We start from the raw sequence: 11,580 nt of genomic DNA, 5'->3' as shown, positions 1-11,580 counted from the left end.
TGCAGTCCACAGGTTAAGTTAGTGTGGAGACTAACAATAGCCTCAGTGCTATTTAACATTTTGATAGCTGAGGGAACAAAACTGCCTCTGTACCTCTTGTACCCTTTTCACACTGAAAAACGCGTGTCAACGCAGGTTTTAGGACTCGCGTATGCTCGGCATGAGGGCGCATTCAAGCTTCCAGAGACCCGCGTCCTAGCTCCCGCTGTGAGGCTGCCTACCTGTGTTTTTTCTCATCATTACACATAAACGTGCATCTGAACACTTAAAAGTACACAAAAAAACATGGAGGTTGTCCAGTCGAACGTTAGCATTGTCGTGCATTGCAATGTTGTCATAAGGCCAGAAGCCAAGAAGAACATTTTTTTTAAGGGCCTTCAGCTTGTTGATGACCTGCCTGGTGGTCCGGTCAAACCCGCGCTCCCTCTAAATGCTGGTGATGTTTCCATATATCACAGTGTCCCGTACGTTCCAGACATCTGTCGCCGGATCTCCTCATCACCAAGGATGGTGAGCAGCTCGTGACTTCACCATGTTGCCAGTGCGCTGCCACGATCGATAAACAGATGTTAAGATGGCGGGACAAGTTGTTCATAAACACGGTCGCGGCTGCTCAGTTCACGTTAGGGTTCCTGGTAGGTGGGAGTTCCCCAGCAGAGATGAATTCAGGGAAAATCATCCACATGGAAACTGTTAGAACAAAAGGAGTGAAGTCGAGTCCTGGGACTTCAACAGGAGCCTGAAACTTGATTGACAGATGAGTGAGCAGCTCTCGCAGCGCAGGCCAATTTTTTTTTATTTATTCATTTTTTTCCGGAGCTTCCACAGCCTGACAGTGACAAAATCAAAATGCGACAGGGAGGTCGCGGGAAGCCTGAGACGACGCGGGTTGCCTTTTTCACTCTGCAGCCGAGCCGAGCCGCTAAACAGCGACCCGGGTCAAAATGCCGAGTCGACCCTTTCAGAGTGCCCAAACACCCGTGTTGATCCGTGTTTTTGGTGCAGTGTGAAAGGGGCTCTAGTTTTGCAGACAGGCATTTTGTACCCGTGGCCTAATGGGAGAGGCTGAATTTCACTGTACAGTGGGTGGGATCCATCTTCTAAGATAAACCCAGCTAGCCTCTGTAGCTGCCAAGTGGGTCGGGAGTCGAGGTTCAGATGTGGCTCTCCAATCAGTCTGCTCACCTCACAATTTGGTTCAGGGAATTCTTTTTTTTCTGCGCTGAGATTGGTCGACAATCGAGGGGCCTGCTCCCGCACTGCATAGTAACACGCCTCCTCTCACATGCGAGGAAGTTGTCTCACCCAGTAACCGGCTTGTTAACAATTGTAGCATTTTAAAAATGTTGACTTCATCGATACAGCTATACGTCTTGTATTTATACTGAGACCAATTCTTTAACCACAGTTCAGAGCTAAAAACAGACAAGACACTGACAGAATGTTATTTAAAGCCTGTTGTTCGGTGTCCTCCTCACGACCAAGTAAAGTAAAGACAGACAGCAGTTGCCTTTAGGGTTAGCTTTTTGACGCTTCCAGCGTCAAACTGAGGTTTGTTTAGGAAACTGCTGTCCGTGCAATGGCGAGAGCATGCGAGTGGCGAAGGCGAAGAGTTACTTGCACCGCTGAAAACAAAAAAAATCTTCCCATTGCTGACCAAATTTGTCTTTTTTGGGAAGTCCATGCAAAGATAATAAGTGTTTGTACCCAAAAAAAAACACTTACTGTCAGCCATTTTGACGACAACACCGTAGCTCTATAGTTTGCACCGTATACTTCTGTGGCAGAGCGGTGAGCCAGGTGAGTTGCCGTATATGGACTTTCCCCTGAAGTTGTGAGGTGAAAAAATGAGACTTTAGAAAATCTCTACAAATGTGAACGTTTTCAGCAGCGCAGATCTGCCTGAAACTGCCCCGGGGCGACTTTAACACCTGCCGACCTCATGATGTCACACTTCCACATCCTCTAGAACAGGTATCCATCATCCATCCATCCATCATCCATCCATCTATCCCTCAATCCATCCCTCCATGTTCTCCCTCTTCTCCTGTTGAGGGTGGTGGGGGTGGAGCCTATCCCAGCAGCCTTCCCCCTGGACAGGTCACCAGTCCATGGCAGGGCCAACACATAGAGACAGACAACCATTGGCTCTCCCAGCCACGCCTACGGTCAATTTAGAGTCTGGATTAACCTGGTCCCTCTTGATGTCTTTGGACTGTGGAGGAAGCTGGAGTACCAGAGAGAACCCAGCAGGAACAGGGAGAACATGGAGACTCACAAAGAAAGACCCCGTGCTGCAGCCGGGGCTCCACCCACAACCTTCTTGCTGGGGGGCCACAGTGAGGACCACTGCTCCACCCACAACCTTCTTGCTGGGGGGCCACAGTGAGGACCACTGCTCCACTGGGCTGTCGAAACAAGTATTCAACATTTTAAACATATTTATACATCTGAAAAGCTGGAAAAGCATTAAGTCTGATTATTTAGCAGGTTTTTTTACAGTCTGTGTAGTTCAAGACCTGAAGGCAACACCATTAGCATTCATATGTATTTCAAGGCAAAACTCAAGTTAATGGCGTACTGTGAAAACTTCTTTCTTCCTTTGAATGACACATTATCTTAACGTGAACTTCAGGATGCACTCTCTCTCTCAGGTGAGCTAGGAACAAATCGGTCATGTTATACACAGGTGCAGGTGATACATAAATGCACTTCTTTGATTCGCTGAAATGTGAAGCGGTTTATATCCTATGCCTTCCTACCTGACTGACTGACTCCCTGTGTACTCTGTTTCCTTGTTGGGCAAATAGCGTAGTTTTGTCATTCACTCTGAACACAATTTGGCATCAACAACATGACTTTGAATGCCTTGTTCTTGATCAACACTGTGACGGCCCCTGACCTGGGTCCTGTGTGGAGTTCTGTGTGCACGGTGCTGTTGGTGTGTTTGTCTTCGCAGGTGTGAAGCAGCCAGGTCACTGGCCTAACTGGGAGCACCAGGCCAGTGTTCCCAGTTAGGCCTATTTAACCCCACCTTCCCAGACGCCCGCATCGGTATCTGCTGTCTCCCTGTTGCCCTCAGCCTGTGTGCCTTTGTGTTACTTTTTGTTTTTCCTTGTTTACACTAACAACCTGCACCATCCACCCACACACTCACCTCCACCACTGATGTCCACACCTCACATGATGGATTATTAACTTGAATAAATGTTCATTTACCGCGACTGTGTTCTGCTGCACCTCCCCTTTGTTTCAGCCTTGAGCTGGTCGTAACGGTACTGTCATTAGCAAGCCCCAGAGACTACTTCTGTTTTGATTATGTCGACCTTTTTTTTTCTTTTACGGACAGTCACTCACTCAGAGGTTGATATGCTGGGGTAAAAATCATAGCAAGGGTTTATAAATACTACTTGAGGCTTCATCTGTCCTAACAACGTATCTGTGCTCGATTCCAGAAAGAGCACCAGCCAAGTGAGGGCCATCAAAGAAGTCTGACCAGCCAACTGTTAGTGCTCAAGATTTCTTTGCCACAAAGAAGAGCAATGTACCAAAGAGGAGGGGATAGCGCAGTGGATAGGCCACAGTTCATCGCCATGATGGAAAAAGATTAAGGTGCCAAAAAGACATACAACTTTAAACATGATTGTCAAAATGTAAAAAGAAGAGAAAGAAAAGTTCAAACAAAATCTGGCCACGGGACGCAGAATAACTACACGTTTGGATATCTGGACTAAAAAGGGGTTTCCAGCATCCTGGGAGTCAGTGCCCGTTACTTCAACCCTGAGGACAACAAAGCTGAACACAACTCCTGAACCTGAAGGAGATGGTGCACCTTCACACCACTGAGTCGATGAGTGCACTTGTGGAGGAGTCAATGGAAGAGTGGGGGATCCCCAGAGAGTCCTCTCAACAATTACTGACAAGGGCAGCAATACGGTGCCTGAGTTCCACACACACAGAAGTTGCCACGACTCTTGAAGAGGACTCAGTGATGGAGCGTGATGATGCCAAGGATGACAATCAGCATCAGGAAGGGGAGGCTGGCCTGTAAGTCTGTGGAGGAAACTATCAGAATCAGAATCAGTTTTATTGACCAGGGGCCAGATTCACAAAACCTTCTTTTTTTTATTGTTTCTTTATTAAAGTTCACAGTATAGCATACATATAATCTTCATGGGTTATATTCTTTTGTTTTTCATTTGTACAGTCTGATCAATGCTATTTATTTATTTTAAATAATTTTTTTCTTCTCTCATATGTTTCTTCATGAAGTATCAATACTTATCTTATAACAACGTAAATTAGAATAGAACACGGGGTGTCATATAAAGATACAAGAGAAAACAAAAAACAAAAATAACAAAACAAAAAAAAGACTCAAAAAAAAAAACCTCTTAAACATAAGCCAGACCTTGTAGGGAGATATACGTTTTCCACTTCTTCCAAATGTCCTCAAATGCACTGTCCTGGAGCCTCAAAGAAAAAGCAATTCTTTCCACTACATAGATTTCATATGCAGTATCACACCATTCTTTAACTGTTGGGGTATCTGGTTTGAGCCATTTCTTTGAGATAGCTTTTCTAGCAGCTAGACTCAGGATTCCAAACGGTTTCCTATTTCTAGTGTTTGTGGTTATTGATGTCAAGAGTCCGAAAAAAGTTCATCCCAGTTGAAAGTATTTTTTTTCTCAAATATGATTTCTAGTTCAGAGTGAATCTTGTGCCAGAAAGGGAGTACCTTTGGACAGTCCCAAAACACGCGATAGTGATTGGCATTCTGAGAACCGCGCTTCCTCCAGCAGGTGGAGGTTCCTGAGAAGTGAGATGACAGGAGAAACAAAGTATCTCCAGAGACTCTTCCAGCCGAAAGTTCTCCAGGAAGATGAGCTCGAGATCCTCCATTGAAATTCACAATATCTAAACCAAACTTCCTCTGGGATGCATCACAAAACCTTCTTAAGAAAACAAATCTTCTTAAGTGTCACTTTTTTCTTAAATTAAGTCTTAAGAAGGAAATAGAGAAAAAATGATATTCTCAAAAAAAAAACAAGGTTCTGAAATATTTTCTCACCTTTCTTCATATCTTTCGTCTTAGGAAAGTACTTAAAAAGAAATGGCATTCTTGAAATCAAAATTCTTAAGTTTTTTCTTGATTTTTTCCTCAAGTTTAAGACAACCCAGACCTGTCTTAAATTGCTTCAGTGAAAAGGTGAGCCTCTAAGATCATATTTTTTTCTTCACTACTCACCCGTCTCTCAGCCTCCCTCCCACCGTTGAGACCGCCTCAGCCACTTTGGCCCGCCCCCTCCTCTTGTTTTCAGCAGTTACTCCCATATTATCAATTTTCCCAAGTGGTAGTTTTTTTCCTTGAATTAATTTCCTCCAACATCACCTCAAGCTCCTGTTTTGAAAAGTTTTCAGACCGCTTTTTCTCCCTCTCCATTGGTAACTGATGATGCTGACGTCAGCGTTCATTGCGGTGCTGCGATGCAGCCTACACTTGTGACGTATTTTAAGAAGTTCGTAAGTAGGAAAAATAAAGAAATTTGTAAGTGGTGGGCTGTTCTTAAGAAGATATCGAGGAACTGCACTTAAGACCTCTCGTTAGAACTTCTTAATTTTAGCTCTTAAGATCTTTCTTAAGCACAGATTGGTGAATCCGGCAGCTGATTAGCAAGTGCAAACAAGAAATTTGACTCCGGTTCGTCTTTGCCCATGAAGTACACAACAAACACTTTAAAGAGGAGGGTTACTCTTTTGGACATTTGGCCTTATTTCCAGCTTACCCAGGGTGCTACCAGTCACTGGAATCAGTTTTCAACCAGTTTGGTCTGGTCCCTCTGCCAACGCTATCTGCAACACTAATGCTAGCGCAAGTGGATAGGATCCCATTAGCCTGCCATTTAAATACCATCTTACACGCTCCACAGCACACTCTAGGCTACTCAAATAAAACTCCACAATATCAATTTAAATGTGTATGTTGATAGAATAATTGCAGTGCAGTGCAGTGCACACTGCTTATCCAAGGGGCTCGGTACAGGTTACACATGATGTCGCAAAAAAGGACCTACCCTTCAGGTGCTGAAAAGAGGAAAAGGAAGAAAGAGGAAGAGGAAAAAAGGCAACAAGATAAAGGTATGTTTGCATGTCTTATCATAACATTTTTGACAACGTTTGATAGCAAATGTTTAATAAAAACTACCGTCAATCACAAACGTGGTGACATTTGCGAGCAATATGTTTTTGCATTAATGAATTGACTTCGTTAACTTATAGTTGGAGATGTGTTGTTTGCAATTGTTTGTTGCAGAGCATAGTAATTTATGTGAGTACATCAACTACCTATTCTGCTCCTAAGTTCTGTGAAATTTCCCCAGGAGCACTGTTGAAGTATTTTAGAGGAGGCACTGCCACAGCCCAGGGGCAGTGCCTCCTCAGGCTCAGCCAAGGCAACTGGATCAGGTGAGGGAAAAACTGTCACCATATATATTTAATCTCTAGTCAAAGTATCTCATTAAGATCTGCTAATACAAGATATAATTGGCTTAATATATTGTATGTTTTACTGTTCACGTATTTAGAAAATAAGCAGCATAATTTTAATATGACATCTAACATGGCGAGCTTTTGTTGTTGTTGATTTTCCTCTTCGGTCCATCTCCATCCTCTGCCTCATCCACTGTGCCCACTGTGTCTGCTGCAACCTCAGCTCTGCCTGGTAAGTTGACAACAAACAGCCTTTGTGAGTGCTCAGCGGACTGCAGAACATTCTGAGATGAATAATTTTGTCCAAAAATGTTAAATTAAGCCCAGATTACTTTCAGTATCCCACTTAGTACTGTATCACTTTGAATGTTAAGAGCAAATCAACCCTCTTGTAGCTGAACTTCGTACCATTTCAGATTATAAACCATAGGTAAAACATGCCAGGCTGCTCTTTGAGGTTTTATGTATTGATTCCCGTGTGACCAATAGGGGAAGTTGCTGACTTTGCCAAATATTAATTGAAAGAATTTTCTGCAAGTTTGCAAATCTGTTGTCTGCTTCCATGGCCTTGATCACTGTGGATTACAGTCTAACTACGACAAAAAGATCTGACATCAAGTTTTACAAGTGTAATGACAGAGTAGAACATGAAATGAGTTATAGTCGGTATGTGAGTGATCAATATTGGCAGTAATGGAGGGCCCCAAAATCAAATTTTGCTTAGGGCCCCATGGAGGCTTGGGCCGGCCCTGCCCTCCAGGCCCTTGGAGTCAGCGTGGGTGGCGGCGACAATCCCCCCACAGCTGTACGCCGCTTGAGCTCCACCTTGAGGTCCTGTTAGTGCCATTTTCCATGTTGTTATTTCAATTTAGAGTGAAGCCAGTTGATGATTGCAGTTGTTCATTTAGTGATTGTGCAGTGTTGAATGTAGTCCTACTTTAGCTTGCATGGTTCAGGAAGTTAGAATTGCAGACATGCATTAGAAACAGAGAGGAAATCTTTCAGAGCGCCAGCAGAGGTGCAAGCTGATGACGTAGTGATGCTGGCGCAGGTTTAGAGAGGAAAACTGAGCTTTGTATCACTTTGATGTTCAGTAAAGGAGGAGCCAACACTTTTCTACCGTCGTCATCAAACCTCAAACACGTAGCGACTCGTTCTTTCCGTCATTAGAAGAGGTTCAGATGTATGAACATGATGATAAACAACACTGCTGATGAGAAGGGAACTTTAGCCAATAACAGGTCCCACCACTGTTTTCATCTCTGCGGGGGGCGTGGCTCTGAACCCACCTCGTTCACCCTCTCACTTCTTATCCACTCACAACATTCATTGTTCATCCTGACACCACTGGACAGGCTGACCAACAGAATCTGCTGTCTCTCCTCCACCTCTCCTACCAGCACCTCCAGCTCCACGCCGTGAACCTCTTTTTCTTTGACATTATTTTGAGAGCGCCGACAGCAGAGACCCTCTTTAAATGAATTTGCGTATTTATAGGTGGGCGTAACGGGGGCGGGCCCAGTCCTCCGACATCTGCGCTCAATTCCACGCTGATTGGGATGTATCAACGAAACGTGCGTGGATTCCGGCACCTGCACAGATTGAGACATCCGGATTTTTTTGTGCGTACGCAACTTTTGCAATTCTTGTGCCCGCAGTTTTTTAGTGTGAGAACCACGCAAGTATTGATACATGAAGCCCCAGGTAAGGTTTGCAGTGCAAGATGTCATGGTGATATACTTATTACAGAATTACTGAAAACTCACAGGGTGACCCTCAAGTTCCCTGACTAAACTGTAGTAAGTAGGTACAGTAGTTCAGGCCCCTGGTTTGCTTCTTCATTTTCCCTTCATGAATCTCCACCTCCAGTGTCTGGCTCTGCACATCTTGGTCCCCCTGAATTCCCCCTAAAGTGCTGATATACAATTACTCCCACAGCTATTCTTTCTGGCAGTCGTAGGGATTGAACTGGCACCCCCCCCCCCCAAACAAAAGTGGTAGCTGATGTGATAGATGGTTGACAACACTCATACCTGCCAAATAGTCGACCACAGTTTAGATGAGCTAAATCAGCAGCATGCAAAAAGAAAAACCTGCCTCCTAACTTCTAAATCCTGTTTTCACTGTGCAACATTTGTCAGATCATGTCAGTATTCTCATCGGTGCTGTTTTCACAGGGTGTAACATGAGGATCAAATACAGCAGAGCACCCTGGTGGCCGACAGGGGGGCATCTTGATTCCACTCTGTCTGTCCGTATGCACCTTGAAGTTATTAGGGAACAAGGAGGAGTAAAATATGGTTGAAAATTACATGTCACACATTTAAAACAAAGGAATCCCAAAATTAGCGAATGAAAGAACACAGACATTGTGAATCAAGGACAAAATCCTGAACACAGCCAAGGTCAGCTCGAGCCAACATCTGTCTGTTAAATATTTGAAGGCTCAACCCTCTTTGAAAAATAAAAAAAAATTAAAGAGCTTCAGGAACAAAAAGGAAGTCATTCTATTATCAGAGTGAACAAGAGAGCAGATGCAGTTCCTCTTAGCTCATTTGCTAGTTTTTATGGCCCACAGTGGTACTATTTTAGTGCTTGATCCTGCATGCTGGATTTATGACAAGGAACTGATTGGTAACACTGCTATGTGAGTCTTAAAGGCATAATTCTGCTTTTTCTTTTCTTTTTTCAAAGGGGGTTGTATGAGGTCGTCATCTGGTAAAGGTCTTCCCCTCAGTAGATTTGGCTCAGCACTGATCCGTACGACCACACATCAGCTGCTGATGCAGTGCTGAGCCTAAAAGTAAAGCAACAACAATGCTACATATAGAGCACCCATTTAAACAGTTTATCTGCAGGTGAAATACATCCTGCTGCTGTTCGCTTCTGAGCACTTTTCAAAGACCTGCTCAAACTGGGCAAGTTGGACTGGGGAGCTCTGCTGTGTTTTTAATCTTTTTGTCAAACCTCTGTGAGCGGCGGTCCCCTGCTCATGACCCTGGAACTAACTAAGTGGGAGCTGATGGACTTGCAGCAGGCCTCGACCTAAAATTAGAGTGCTGCTACTCTGTGGAGGGGTCTACCAGAAGGCCCACCCTTACAGTACAACAGCTATGAAAGCTCCAGCATTTCAGGTCATCAATTTAAAATTCGACATGTGTCAACATGATCATTTTGTGAAAGATTTATTCAAATGAGCTGATTGTTGTCACAATTACCTAATGTGGAGACAAAAAACAAATATTACTACGATGGAAAAATGTTTCCAGGTTCCTTCTCCTGCCATGAAGAACATTTCAGAAGAAACCACTGCAGCTGAGTGATTACAGTCCTGCCATCAACTTGTTTTTGGCCTCGTCTTGTTCAAACCCTCCTGGGGAACCCCATCCCTGCATGTCCCTGCTCTGCAGAAGGCTGATAACCACCAATTCATTTTAATCAGGTGTGTGAGAGCAGAGAAACCTGTAAAATTACACAAGGTTGGGGTCCAGGGGCGGGCTTGGAAACACAGATGTAGGGCATTCTTGAGATTAACGAACATACAACTGTTTCAGCCAATCAGTACAGAGTATTGTCGAGACCGTGGCATATTTTTAATTGAACACAAAAATGTCATCTTTTATGTTATGACAGAGCAAATAATTATTGAAAAAGAGAAGGTGAGACAAGTACAGGGGGTTGTACCACAGTCTGGCTCCTCCTGTCCTGTCCTCTGCCATCCAGTCCCCCATCAAGCTGGCTTGCTCTCCCTGCCTCCCCTTCCATGAACCAGTCTACCATCCAGTCCCCCATCAAGCTGGCTTGCTCTCCCTGCCTCCCCTTCCATGAACCAGTCTACCATCCAGTCCCCCATCAAGCTGGCTTGCTCTCCCTGCTTCCCCTCCCATGAACCAGTCTACCATCCAGTCCCCCATCAAGCTGGCTTGCTCTCCCTGCCTCCCCTCCCATGAACCAGTCTACCATCCAGTCCCCCATCAAGCTGGCTTGCTCTCCCTGCCTCCCCTTCCAGAAGCTTCCTTCTTCAGCTGTTATTAACATTTCCGTGTTTCTCACATTCTGCATTGTAAACTGTTTTCTTGTTTGTACCAACATCTACTGCACGTCTGTCCCTCCTGGTGAGGGATCCTCCTCCCCTCCTCACCCTGAGGTTTCTCCCATTTTTCCCTGTTAAAAGGGTTTTCTATGGAGTTTCTCCTCAGTCGATGTGAGGCTCTGAGGGCAGAGGATGTTGTTATGATGCCATGTGAAGCCCTTTGAGACAAACTGTTTGTGAAAACGGGCTATACAAATAAAATTGCCTTGCCTTGCCTTGCCTCCTCAACTGAGGTGGACCAATTTTGACATCACAAAGATGGACAGATTCCAGATGTGCTATCAAAGCAAACCCAAAGCTGAAAAGATTTTTTTTCAAAAAATACATCAGGCCTCCCTTAAAAAAAATGACTTTTTAAACAGGAACTGCATTCTACCTAAACAATGTTGTGAAAAATGGTTTGTTTCAAATAACACATCTGAACATTGTGAGCAGAGGTTGATAACTGTGGACCCGTGTTGGTCCTCCCATAGACCAGCCTTTGTGTCTGTTGCTGGACTCTGGCTGGTTGTGGTGGACTTCCCTCTGTCTGAGGAGAGCCAGATCCATTGTCCTGGTACCTACAAAAGAAATAACATGCCACCAACAATAAACCCCTGAAACTAACTGGCGATCTGTCCAGGGTGAACCCCGCCTCTCGCCCAGTGTCAGCTGGGACAGGCTCCCCCCCCCCCCCCCCCGACCCTTAATGGATAAGTTGTCACGATCCCTGTCTCGTGTTTCCTGTTTTATTTTGAAGTCATGCCCTGTCTTCCTGACCTCCCTCCTGTGATTACCTTGTGTGTCTCACCTGGTTGATTTCCACACCTGTGCCCCATTCACCAACTTGTATTTCACCTCCGTGTTTCCCCTGTTTGGTGTTGGGTCATTGTTGGTGGTTGTTTGTTGCTGTTAGTTGTTTTCGGTACGTGCTATCGTCAAGTTTGGACGTCTCAGTCTTGTCACTAGTCCTAAGTTCTCAGTGTCCGGGCTCAAGTCTCCAGTCTCAGGTCTCCAGC

This window comes from Aulostomus chinensis, chromosome 19 (assembly GCF_037954235.1).
Source record: "Aulostomus chinensis isolate RoL2024-O1b breed Wild chromosome 19, RoL_Achi_v1.0, whole genome shotgun sequence".
Classification (NCBI taxonomy): domain Eukaryota; kingdom Metazoa; phylum Chordata; class Actinopteri; order Syngnathiformes; family Aulostomidae; genus Aulostomus; species Aulostomus chinensis.
Note: the sequence above shows the minus strand (reverse complement) of the source record.